The 12,007-nt window shown below is 42.2% G+C and overlaps 1 protein-coding gene across 1 annotated transcript in view; it reads left to right on the top strand.

Annotated features, from left to right (window-relative positions):
- The first annotated feature begins 2,546 nt into the window (after nt 1–2,546).
- The window catches only part of PHLDB2 (pleckstrin homology-like domain, family B, member 2), a 221,775-nt gene continuing 212,314 nt past the window's right edge, over nt 2,547–12,007 (top strand). Inside the window, exon 1 of the mRNA XM_005873332.2 lies at nt 2,547–2,774. The gene's annotated coding sequence lies outside the window, so the exon portion shown is untranslated. The remainder of the gene's footprint in view (nt 2,775–12,007) is intronic.

The following is a 12,007-nucleotide window of genomic DNA, read 5'->3' as shown; positions in this document are numbered from 1 at the left end:
AGTGTTAGCCTCTGTCCAGCAGCATCGTGCAATCCAGAGAAGCCTTAGGCGAGCAGATGGCTTTAATGTAAGGGTCCTGGTGTCTAAAGAATAGGTTCATTCTATGGAGAAAAGCTCTAAGAAGCAGAGCTCTTGTTGCGAAAAGAGGCCACTGAAAGCTGTTCTTTGTTTAACCTGAGAACTTCTCTGCTTTTTGGCCTGAATACTCTCCTGCCCTGATCCTCACTGGGATTTGCCCAATTCAGGGCTCAGGGAATCCTCTCTAGGCCTCCATGAATTATAAGGGGATCTGGACAAAGATAGAGTGCCTTGTTGGATTGCCTTTTGCAAAAGCTTCTCCCACCAACAAACTTATGGGTATAGAACTAATTTGCCTCACATCATAGGGGTTGGTGGACCATTTCAGGGGGACCAGAATGCTCTGAAATAACACACAACATTTTAGATATATGTGCACTTTTTTTCTGGTAGAGGATCCATAGCTTTCATTAGATTCTCAAAGAAATCTATGATCTTTAAAAGTTGCGAACCACTGCCTTTCAAGTGCCTATGAGAATGACCATTCAGATGTTGGCACATGAGCTAATTTAGACTAGCACCACAATGCCATGGTCCTTCCTGTTACAAGCAAACATTAAATTAAGACATTTATTGACTATAGAGCTCTCTTTTAAGAAGCAAGGTTGGATAGAATAAGATAAAAGGGAACTGACTAAGCCAAGTCCAAAGGATCCTAAGGGAGCATGACAAGGGCTCAAGCAAGAGAGGGTGGTAGCAGAGCCAGAGAAACCGGGCACGCTGGCAGCCATGGAGGGATGGCCGGGTCCCATGCACAGATTGCAGAGGAAATTGATACATTGGAGCCTTCTTCCAGAAGGGCAACTAGGAGAATGAAAGGTCCAGAAGTTATATCACATGAGAAACTGGGGATGTTGAGCTTGCAAAAGATTGAGAGAAAAGTGACGAGAATATCTTCAAATATTTTCAAATTGTTACATGACTGAGATTTTAGAATCTTATGATTTTAGATGTGGAAGTGACCAAAGAACATTTGTCCAGGCGCTGTTATAGGAGAGAAAATGGAAAGCCAGACTGTGTGGCCTAATGCAGAGCTGGGACTAGAATTCGGGCTCTGAGTCCATTCCCAGGGTTTTTTCTCATCATTTCCAGCTGCCTCCCAAGTGCCTGATGTGCAGAGAAGAGGTAGAACCCACAAGTTGCCATTACAAAAAGGGGAGCTTGGTTTAATAAAGAGTATTCTTATGTGGAATGGATGCTAAGTGAGAGAGTGAGCTCACCATCACAAAGAGTATTTCTGGGAGTGTGTGTATCAGTTTGCTGTTGCTGATATAACAAATTCTCGTAAATTTTGTGACTTACAATAACACAAATGTATTACCTTTCAAGTCTGGAGTCAGAAGTCTACACTGGGCTGGCACTATGTTCCTTCTGGAGGCTCTAAAAGAAAATCCATTTCCTTGCCTTTTCAAGTTCTAGAAGCCACCTTCCTTGGTTCATGGTTCCTTACTCCATCATTAAAGCCAGCAGCGTGACATCTTCAATCTCCCTCTGACTCTGCTTCTCTTATCACATCTTCTCTGACTCTGACCTCTTAAGAGGCCTTTTAGTGTACACTGGGCCCACCTGGATAATCCAGGATAGTTTCCCATCTCAAAATCCTTAATTGCATTTGCAAAGTCCCTTTTATGATGTAAGATGACATCTCATGTTCTGGGGATTAGGACATGGACATCTTTGGGGACTTTTATGCAGCCAACCACAGAGTGAATCATAGAAAGTGCTTTGACACTGGTACTGATTTTTAAGCAGACTTGAGTTCAAATCCTGGCTTCAGCACCTACTCGTTTCATGACCATTATCCATTTGAGCCTCTGTTGCCTTAACCATAAAATAGGAACAAAATCTCAAGGTAATTATGACAGTTTGTGGTAATCCATATAAAATACCTAACATATATAGTGTCCTTTCGATAAATGGCAGCCCTATTTGATCAAGGAACTTTCAGATGATTCTCACATGACAGGAATTCAATAGAGGAAACTCCATTATTAAATGAGAGATTTGATAAAGTGACCTCCAAATTCCCTTCTGATATTGCTAACATTAAAAAGAGTAAAATAGCCCAGCCAGCATGGCTCAGTGGTTGATGAACCAGGAGATAACAGTTTGATCCCCAGTGTGGGGCATGCAGGGGGCAGCCGATCAATGATTCTTTCTCATCATTGATATTTCTATCTCTCTCCTTCCCTCTTCCTCTCTGACATCAATAAAAATATATATATTTTTTTTAAAAAGGAGTGAAATAAAAGGTATTTTCTTCCTGTATACTTCACAGATCCAATTGCAAGGAAATTGCTTTTCTGGGCAGTCCGTAGCTAACAGACCCTCCCACAGTTCTGCTATCTATTTTTGTCACCAAGATCTCTGGTCAGGTTTGAGCAGGACTAAGCCTGGCCTGGTGTGTAATGATTGGCCAGACCAGGCAGCTGAGACCAGTACGGCCTCCCTCCTTCACATCTGTCAACATACCTGGCTGCAAGCAAGTTACAGCCCGTGACCACTGTCTGCAGGAGCCAGAGAGAGTGGGGTAGGAAACGGAAGAGAACTCTTCAATTTGGGGGAAAAGTGGAAGCCCAATGCAGATGCTTCTTCCCAACATCTGAAACTCTTCAGCAAGGATTGGAACAATCGTGGTTATCACTGCAAAGTCAAGAAGGAAGCTGAGAAAAGACTAATTTAATTCTGCAATCAAGGTAGGTGATCTGTGGTTGCAGCCCCTTCTCTCAAGATCACAGAACAAGCATTTTGCCCACCCTTGTAGCCAGAGCGTCCGATGATGGTCCGCTGAGGTTGATGTGGTAGATGTGGGTGTGTGTCCAGAGAATTCAGTCATTTGTTCAAACATGTCCTGGAAGTGGGTTGTAGTTATCTTCCATCTTCTCGCTCCTTTGAAAATTGTTGTTCCTCTACAAAATTGTTGTTCAAAACTTTGGAAAGTTTTTTATCGTTCTTTATAAAAAAAATCATATTATTTATTTATTGAAATTCTTCCATCATTCAGTTCTGCAAACATGGTTTTGTTCCAGAATTTTGCTTGTATGAATTCTTTCCAATTTCAATATATACCAGAAATTTTATACATAATTCTGAGGAACGAGCTGTTCCTGCACAGGGCTGTCAACCTCAGATGATAGGATCTCCCAGGAAGGTATGTGCATTTTTCTGCTTTGGAGCTCAGGGAGTTAAAATCTTGAAACTGCTGTAGCAAATCAAGCCTGTTTGCCTAAGCTTATCAGCCAGGGCAGCCGGGTCAATCATTTACTGACGCAGGGCTGTTTCCTACCTTTGATGGAGGACCACTCAAGCCTTGCCTGACAGAGTCTCTCTATAGAACAGACACAAGGCAGCATTGATTGAAGATGCCCTTCTCTGACGCTATAGCTCATATTCTTCTCTGGCCAGAGCACAATTTTATCTGAGGAGTAGTAAATACCACAGGGCCCTTCCCATCTCCACAATAAACAAACGTGAATGAGACTCTAGCACAAATCAGAGACCTTCTATCGCCTCGGGCAGAAGAGCTTGTGGTTTAGGAGGAGCTTCCTCTGCCATTGGAAATCAATGGGAAGAAACAGACTAACTGTAGGATAAGTTACTAAGGGATTTTTGAAGAAGAAAAAGATTAATCATAAAAAAACATGAACTTTCCCCTTCAAGTCTACACTTTCTAAAAATATGTTATTTTCTAAGGAACATGGTCCACTCTTCCTTAGGTCTGCATATAACTCTTCTAGAATGGTTGTCACATTGTCACCATGTATATTTGTCGGGTCTAAGCAATGGTTTCTGGCTCATTTAATGATTAGAGGCCTGGTGGTAGGGAGGCCCTATTTTTCTGAACTCCCTTTAGGGAAGGAGTTGGCCCGTGTATTAGTGGAGGTAAAGTTTGACACTATTTTTGTCAATCATTTATAAAACTGAAGTGCATCCCCTTTGGTGAGGTTTGTGGCAGGAATTTTTATGTGGTTCATGCAGTTAACTAGAGGCAGGAAGCAAGGCCACTGCAGAGTGTGGCGCAGGCACAAACCCCATGCGAGATCTGCAGTGAGTCTGTGGCTAACTCCCCGGAATGTGATAGAGAATCATGGAAAACTGGTAGATTTCTGTGGAGATATTAAGTCCTGTCTGACCAGTCTCTAGAGAATGTTTGTAGATAAGGCAACTGATGGAAGCGGTTTTGAAGAGGGGGAAGGGCGCCGGGGCATTCAAATACATTGGCCAGAGTTTCCCACTATATTGCAGGCTGCCTTAGGGACAGACAGACACTCAGGTCTGACCTGGAATATAAAGAGGCAGGGATGTAGCCTGAGAATTGCCTGGGTTTACTTAGAAAAATATTCCTAATTACTTAGGGAGACATATTCCATTCAGTGCAGCATCTGGCTCAAGGCCAAAACACGGGTGGCACCTGAGAATATAACCAGTTTTTCTTCCCATTTCATGCAAAGTGGCTATTAAGTGGGGGAAGGGGAGATTATTTTTTAGTTTGACTAGACTACAGAGATATTATTCCTTTTACATGTTAGGAGGTTAAAAACCAGAAGTCAGTTAATTTGCCCAAGTTTGCTGTTAGAGGCTGAGCCAGGATTCTACTCAGCTCTGCCTCACTCTCACTGCTGCTTTCCCATGTGGTTACGGAGTTAAGCGCACCCAGGAGCATGCACTGGGGTGCGAGTTCTCCATGGGTCCTTGATGTGCTGTACCCAGGCTAGCTGGGTACCGCTGTAGCCAAAAGGCTAGCATTGGACTAGACTTACCTTCTTTGAGATGAGGTAAGGGGAGGGACCGGTGGAGAACAAAGGGAAAAATTCCTGGTAGTGGCAGTCACTGGAGTCTCCCTAAGTAATTAGGAATATTTTTCTAAGTAAACACAGGCAATTCTCAGGCTATATCCCTGCCTCTTTATATTCCAGAGACTCAAATCCATGAGCCAAACTAAAGTGCATCTGAACTATTTCCAGGGAAAGAAATGACACCATCCCAAGCCTTATCTGGGAACTCAAGAATTTAATTGCTACGTCCTTTCACTTCAGTTAATACCGACTCCACTAAATCCAAGGGATTTGGGCAGAACGAGGCTTCAAGTATGGGAACCCTCAACAGTCTATCATATCACAGCTCGCAGTACCTGAAACTCAAAGAGACCCGTGTCAGCTTAGAGTCCAAACAGCTTGTTGGTGCCATCTAACAGGTAAATGAGTAATGTACAGAAACAAGCCTTCCTCTGCTTCCCACCCCCATTTCATTTTTGTTCTGATGCATCAAAAAAATCCCTGAAATTTCTGGCAGAAATTTCAAAGCAGCCACAATTCCTGAGCATTTACAAAACCAAGATAAAGAAATGCCATCATGAAATGTGGTTGGCTAAACATTTTTGAACAAAGGGTCCTTTTTTTTTCACTGACATGCCTCATGCATACCTAAGAGTGCGCTAGCAAAGGCATGATAAATAGGGGTTGCATCACCAAGTCCGAGAGTCCCCTTTTCTGATACTGCTGACCCTGCCAGAACTCGACTCACGTGCTATCCTTTCTGTTTTCTAAAACATTAGGATAAAGAGAAAAAAAATGAAGCTGAAATACAAGGACTCATAACACCATTCTACCTTTATCCAGTGCTTATTATGACCAGGAAATGAACCACTGCCTTTTTACCTACATTTTTTAAATTTAACTCCTAGAACAAATGTATACAATTTGCCCAAATCATGAGCTAGTAAGAAGAGGTGAAGTTTGACTTGGAGTCTGTTGGACTCCAAAGCCCATGTTTTTTTGCATTCTCTTCTGGGAAAACTTACCACCCAACGGTAGCTATACTATTTGTATTCTAAATGTAAAAGAGTAAGGAGTCCTTTCTAAATTATTTGCTTGGATCCTGAAAGCATACATTTTTTACCTCCTCCGCAGGTGTTCTTGATCCTGTACCAGCATAAAACTCAACACTAATATTTGTCTCGTCCAGGAAAGGAACCCCAAAACACACACACACACGCACGCACGCACGCACGCACGCATGCATACGCATGCACACATGCACACACACACACACACACACGCACGCACGCATGCACACATGCACACACACACTAACAATTCCCCACAAGTCAGTATTTTGATCCCTTTCCAAAGCTGTGAGGGAATAGTGTTCTTATTTTCTAGTTTATAAACATTGTTTTGTTTATTTGATTTTAATGCAACATAGAAACAAATATCTTATATATTACTAGAGGCCCCATGCACAAAATTCGTGCAAGAGTAGGGCCTTCCTTCCCCCAGCTACTGGCACTGGCTATCCTCCGACACCCTGGACTCAGACTTCCTTCACAGCCCCAGCTTCGTCTGGAAGGTTGTCTGTTCTAATTAGCATATCATGCTTTTATTATTACAGATACCAGGATTATTTTAAAGTTTATTTTTGCTGTCAAATTTCTATCTTTGAGAAGGCTGAATATGCCAAAATGTTCCTGTATGGTTTTATTTAATCTTTATAACAGTCCTGTAAGGAGGGTGTCATTTTCAGATGGTAGTTTTTCAGAACTTGAGACTCGATAAAGCTGAGTGCCCTTCTCAACATCACTCAGCTAACAAGTCCCATATCTTGGGACTCCAAATTATTTGCTCTTTTTTCTAACACATAAGAAGGTCTCTGGATTCCTAAGACTGGCAAATGGGGGGTATGGGCACAAAGCAATTTTCACGAATTAAAATGCCAAATGTTGCCAAAACCGGTTTGGCTCAGTGGATGGAGCGTCGGCCTGTGGACTGAAAGGTCCCAGGTTCGATTCCGGTGTCATTTTCAGATGGTAGTTTTTCAGAACTTGAGACTCGATAAAGCTGAGTGCCCTTCTCAACATCACTCAGCTAACAAGTCCCATATCTTGGGACTCCAAATTATTTGCTCTTTTTTCTAACACATAAGAAGGTCTCTGGATTCCTAAGACTGGCAAATGGTGGGAATGGGCACAAAACAATTTTCAGGAATTAAAAATGCCAAATGTCTACACAGTCTATTCTCTTACTACAAAGACCTACTGAAATATTAATTGCTTTGCTTAGGTATTATGTCAAGTCATTGTGGGAAATGGTGTTACTCTATTTTCATTGAGTAATGAAAATAAAGACACTAATTCTTAATAAAATCTGCTTAGAAGACAAAAATCTTTCAAACTCATGTGCCCACAAGCTAAGTAAGATATCAAAGGAATTATTGCTGGGAGAATGCTGAGAAACCACTGTCCTCTAATATGTTGCATGCCTGTGGGACAGGATACATGGGTTGGGGTCAAGAGACCCATGGAGTCTCTTGATAGACTCAAACCCTCTATTGGTTAACTCTATAACCAGACAGATGTCTTGTGGGTCAAGCAGTTACCAAATGGTAGAGAACCTAAGGAAGTCCTCCTACAGGTTGGGAATCTACCATGGGTATAGGTGCAATCCCTGTAGAAACTAACTAAAGTGACAGGAGGAATTCTTGTGCCCTATGTATCCCATTTCTGTCCTACAGACAGAACTCTGAGCAGTCAGGGAGCCCAGCATCAGCTGTGCCTCTAGAGTGCACTGAGTGTTTTCTTATTCCTAATGCTTCACTGGGAACCGCTCCTGGCTGCCTGGATCTCCATCCCACCTGACATTCTTGTTGTCTGCATCCTTACTTTAGGGTGCACCCATTTCTGTGACCTCAGAGGCTCTAAGGACCTTGGTACTGGAGAACATTAAGCATTGGGCAATGAGCAAACAGAGAGAAAGAAACTGTGCCCCTGCCCCACATCAAATTGAAAATTATTCCCCTTCTCTCTACAGTTCTAAGGTCAAGTTTCCCTTGGGAGCAGTTAAGGAACTGAAGGTCACAAAAAGCTGGTAATTCACTGTGCCTTGGAGGGGTTCCCAGAAGCAAAATGAAAATGAGATTGCTTTTACATAAGACCTCTGAATTTGGAGGACAGGGTTCAAGCAGTCTGAGTTTGCAGTTTCACTGTGGGCTTAGGTAACCTCCATAAAGCTTAGTAATTTATTTTTGTATACTTACAGCAATATCAAAAATACTTCCTGCAGAGAATTCTGGACAACTCTTTTTTGTAATTGCACTGAGGTTTCAAGGTTCATTTCTACAAGAGAAGCCTTGCATAGTGCATCCAGCTAGAGGCCTTACGTATTTCTGTGTAATGATGACTTTCACCCAGGGAGCCTGCTTTGTGGTGATCTCATTAGATTTCACAAGGTAAGAGGCTGGAAACTTGTAGTTAGTACCTGAGCAGGTTGCATGAGAAGAGAAAACTCAGAGGCCAACCAGAGATGGTTCAGTGAATGAGCAGGTGGCAGGTTTCTCTATGACCCAAGGAAAAGCAGTATCTCAATCTGATTCTACCAATTCAAGTTTATAAGACCACCCGATCAGTACTTCATTGACACTTCCAAATACACTGAATATTGAAAACTTCCTAAGCAAATACTCTCAAGGTTTTATTATTATTATTATTTGCATAACTAATTCACCTCATTGTACTGATGGGGTGGTCATAATAATCTGGCCAGTCATAATAATCTGGCCATAACATATATATATGTTAGCTCTGCTTGCCAGATAGGAATCTTGAGTAGAGGCAAGAACCAATAGCTAGACTTCCCAAAACCTGACTATTCTCTACCAAAATTCATCTCATTTTTTTTCTCTTTGCAAAATGGAAATTCCCCTGATAAGAAATAATGTTATAGCATGTAGTTTTGTTGATAATTTGCAACCCAACAAACAAAACATAAAGCACAGCCCAAAACAGCCATCCTAGTCTTGACTCTGCCATTGTCTTGATCTATGAGTTGGTGGCAATTTTTAAAATTCTTAGTGGTGACTCAGTTTCAAGAAAGAATGCATCCTCACCGTGAATGACCACAAACATCTATCGATGGGTCATCCTCAGTTCTGCATGTTTCTTTCCCAGAAACATGTTAGACACTGCTTTTGAAACAGTGTTAAATAATCTTGAAGGTTTTAAGCTTACCAAGTGAACTAAATCACAGCCTCTTTAGAGTTCCGTGTGTGCGTGTGTGTGTCTGTGTGTGTGTGTGTGTGTGTGTACTTTTAATTATTTATGCAATATCCTGAAGATTAAGAGTTCTCAGTAAATATTCACTGGTGGTATTAATTGGTATTTGACTATAAATTTAGTAGAGGAAGTGATTTTAAAAATTGCCAGGGATGACTAAAGCAACTAGAGGCCTTAACCTGTGATGCAGAAGGAATGGTGCATGAGGGTTACTTGTTCTTCTGCCATCAGTAACAGAATGGCACAGAACGTGTGCAATCCCAGTCATGTTTGATTCTGCTACCATTGCATGTTAACTGTGTAACACTGAGCGAGTCGCTTCTGCTTTCTTGACCTTAATTTTCTCTTTTTAAAAATGGAGACGAGGTGGCTTTATTATTTTTAAGTTCTACTCTGGTTTTAATATCCTATCTTCCATTAAAAAAAAAAACTAGAAAGGTTAAGATCAGGAAGTTCTTTTAAAAATTAAACACAGATGCCGAAACTGGTTTGGCTCAGTGGATAGAGCATCGGCCTGCGGACTGAAAAGTCTCAGGTTCGATTCCGGTCAAGGGCATGTACCTGGGTTGCGGGCACATCCCCTGTAGGAGATGTGCAGGAGGCAGCTGATCGATGTTTCTCTCTCATCGATGTTTCTAACTCTCTATCTCTCTCCCTTCCTCTCTGTAAAAAATCAATAAAATATATTTTAAAAAAATTAAACACAGAAATAGTTTTATCTCTGGAGCCATCATCCTTATCTCTTAGGTAAATGACCTTGGGGGAATAGAAAGCTGCTAAGGCGATCTCAGGAATATAACCTTGGATGGTGATAAACTAGAAATGCTGGGCATCGATCTTTTTTAGGGAAGGAGCCCACTCAGCTGGGAAAATGCAGGGAAAACTGCCTCCCAGATTTCTCTCCAGCTGCAGTCCTGCACTGACATTCAGCTTTGCCACACCTGCATGTCACTAATTTGAGCTCCAGTGAGCAGGCAGTCATGACTATTACCCTCCCTTACAAATAAACAGAGCCCTTCGAGGTGACCTGACTTGCCCAAGGTTACAGAAGCATGGCAGTGAGTCAGAGGGAACAGTGTGTGTTTGGAGGAGAGGGGGTGGGGGGGGAGGGTTAAGTGGCATAATCAAAAGGTGGAAGGATTAGGGACAGGTCCGCACTTGCTCTGAAGTTCACACAACAGTGGTCAAGGACTGTAGACGAGCTTGAAGTGTGTTTCGGATCCTGAGAGCATCCCTGTCCTCCTGCTCTTCCCTAAGCCCCCTCATGTGCCCCACCCAGGGTTACTCACCCAGGCTGTTGCTAATTGGGTGCCTGTTCTCATGTCCTTTCTTGTAAGCTTCATGAAAGCTATTTGTAATGAAGAGGAGGTATAAAGAGGAAGGAGAATGCATCAAGGATCTTCCCTGAGGCCCTAAACTGAAAGGGTAGCTGTCTTTGATTCCCCTGACTGCCCTCTTATATTCTGCCAAAATGAGTGGTCATCAGGATGACTGACAGAATTATGAAGTTCCATTCCAAGCAGTGAAAATATATATATATACCCTCTGGAATTATTTTATTCCTCTCTGCTCTACTTCTCCCATAAAGAAAGGAAAGACCAATTCTCACTCACTGTGTATGAAAGAAAGCTGCCCAGAGCAATACTGTTCAAAGGAACCTGTTAGTTGCACCAAGCACCAAGGCATGACTGAAAGGTCTAGTTAGAAGTGTAGCACCATGGCCCACGCTGGTTTACTTGATCACCCCAGGCCCTTGCCAAGGGAGCTCTAGGGCTCTGAAGAATGACTCTCACAAGTCACTGCAACGAATCTCTAATCCAACAAGAAAAATACTGAACAAAAAATTGGGCATAAATGGTCTTATGTCTCAGTAGCATTCCAACACTGCATCACCTTGCTGGCCACTTTTGTCCCTTTTTAAAGATTAGAGAAAGACAATTATTAATTTTGTCACCAAGGGGTATCTGGTCATTTTCTGGGTGACAGGGGAATGCCATGCATTCTTTAAGAAGAGGCCTGTTTGGCTCAGTAGATGGAGCATCAGCCCACAGACTGAAAGGTCCCGTGTTCTTTTCTGGTCAAGGGCAGGTACCTTGGTTGCAGGCTCTATCCCTGGCCCTGGTCCGGAAAGGCAACCAATTGATGAGTCTCACATCGATGTTTCTCTCTCTGTCTCTCCCCCTCCCTTCCACTCTCTCTAACAACCAATGGAAAAATATCTTCGGGTGAGGATTAAAAGCAACAACAAAAGAGGCTGCGTTCCTGGCAGCGTCCTCAAGTGACTTTCTGTTGTACTCAACAAAAACATTGCACTTCTCAGTTTTGATTCTATCCCTAATATCTCAAAGACGCATTAGGTAATCTCTTGGAGAGGGATGGACAGCACAGTAAATAATGCTTAGTTGATACTGTCCACAACTACATTGGCTACACTCCCTTTCTAGAAGCCACAAAACAAACAACCAGCAAAAGTCATCCTTGGGTTGCCCATCATATATATTCAGTTAAGGTGGGATAGGATGAGGATAGGCTTATGTTTCAACCACGTAGTGCCTCTTAATGAGACCAGAGAACCAAAATGGCCCATGATTCCAACAATCATTATCAATGTCAAACTTAACGCAAATACAGATTTCAATGTTTGTTTGTTTGTTTGATATGACACAATCTCATACATACTCTAATGCTAATGACCAAATGACCAAGCACCAGTTGACTCCGTCACAGCTTCTTCTACGGGTTCAATAAGCACACTGTTGTTTCTTGAGTTAAACTGAATTTCTAATATTAGACTGGATTCTTTAGCTTGCCAGTTTTCTAGCAGGAAAAAGAGCATTTCAGGGCATGAGGCAAAACTGAACTCAGTGTTTCTATTTCATAAAG

This window comes from Myotis brandtii, unplaced genomic scaffold, assembly GCF_000412655.1.
Source record: "Myotis brandtii unplaced genomic scaffold, ASM41265v1 scaffold406, whole genome shotgun sequence".
Taxonomy (NCBI): Eukaryota; Metazoa; Chordata; class Mammalia; order Chiroptera; family Vespertilionidae; genus Myotis; species Myotis brandtii.
This window is presented reverse-complemented; position numbering and strand designations above follow the sequence as displayed.